The sequence below is a fragment of the Pygoscelis adeliae genome, unplaced genomic scaffold (genome assembly GCF_000699105.1).
Source record: "Pygoscelis adeliae isolate BGI_AS28 unplaced genomic scaffold, ASM69910v1 Scaffold361, whole genome shotgun sequence".
NCBI classification, from domain to species: Eukaryota; Metazoa; Chordata; class Aves; order Sphenisciformes; family Spheniscidae; genus Pygoscelis; species Pygoscelis adeliae.
In genome coordinates, this window is record NW_008824187.1 from 336,773 (window position 1) to 338,101 (window position 1,329).

General features: G+C 47.7%; 1 protein-coding gene across 1 annotated transcript in view; it reads left to right on the forward strand.

The window, feature by feature from the left end:
• The window catches only part of CDHR1 (cadherin-related family member 1), a 50,651-nt gene that overhangs the window by 19,914 nt on the left and 29,408 nt on the right, over positions 1 to 1,329 (forward strand). The gene's annotated exons all lie outside the window — the stretch shown is intronic.

The following is a 1,329-nucleotide window of genomic DNA, read 5'->3' on the forward strand; positions in this document are numbered from 1 at the left end:
GCCTGCTCGCTGGTGGGGTGGGGTGAGGAGCAGAAAAGGCCTTGACCCTGTGTCAGCACTGCTCAGCAGTAACAAAACCATCCCTGTGTTATCAGCACTGTTCCCAGCCCATATCCAAAACACAGCCCCGTACCAGCTACTGGGAAGAAAATTAACTCTACCCCAGCCAAAACCAGCACAGACTCCTAGGTGAAATGAGCTGACCAAATCTCAGACTTGTTCTTATTTACACCCATTGCAAATTTGCCATGCAAGGCTTCCTGTGGCTGTCATTAAGGTCAAAAAGGATTCTGCCTGTTGGTCTAAGCCCAGACAGTGCCTAAGAGCTCTTCCATAGCTGAGACCTGCAGAGGGACTTGGCTGAAGGCTTAAGCAGGTTGCCAGTTACCTCACCTGAACACATCATGCTAGAAGCCTTTGTGTGTTTGTGTGCTGTGTGGTCTTACGGTGCTTTTATTTTCTAGCTGATCAGTCTGGTACGAGCAGCTGGTTGTGCAAGGTATGGGGAGAATTTCTGCCCAAATGCTCTAGACTCTTCGTGCTGTCCCCTGGACAGCACACGGGGAGAAGCAATCCTGACATCCCCAAAATGCAGGATACTTTCTGCTCAGTGATAGCTCGATAGGCAGAACGGGCCAGGAAGTCCTCCCAGGCCTAAAACCCACCAGATTTTCCAGCAAGCAGGGACACGCGCAGGGGAACCACTTACAAGTGGGGACACTGCATTTGTCGGTGTGTCTGCTGCTGAAGGTACCACTTCGGATCTATCACGGACACGGAATCCAAGGAGTACACTGAGCTCCTGGCTGTGCCATCACCTCAGAAATGCCTAATGGCAGATTTGCTTAAAAGGGAGTATACAGCTTAGCAAATTAGTTTATTATATCCACCATGATGCTTTCAGCCACATATTACTCTTGAAGCTGCAAACTAATGAATTTTCTCTATATCTAAGCAGCGGCATGATATTGTGTGTGGATCAGCTTTCACCCTGATACATAAGATTTAATTAACTTTTTCTTCACACATAGGACAAGAAATGGTAGCTACTCTTGAAATTACGCAACGTTAGACTATTTATCTCCTTGGCAGTGTGACTGCACGCTGTTCACCTGATCTTCCCTTGAGTTTCAGGAAAAGATCACGTCTTTACTTTCTGTCCAGAACTCCAACGTACGCTGCAGCCCTTGCCTGACTGTATATTGCAGTTCAGTGCATAGGCTGTTACATTTCAGCCGGGCAGAGAAGTAATGCTTGTGTGAGGCCACACCTCGAATACTGTGTTCAGTTTTGGGCCCCTCACTACAAGAAGGATGTTGAGATGTTGGA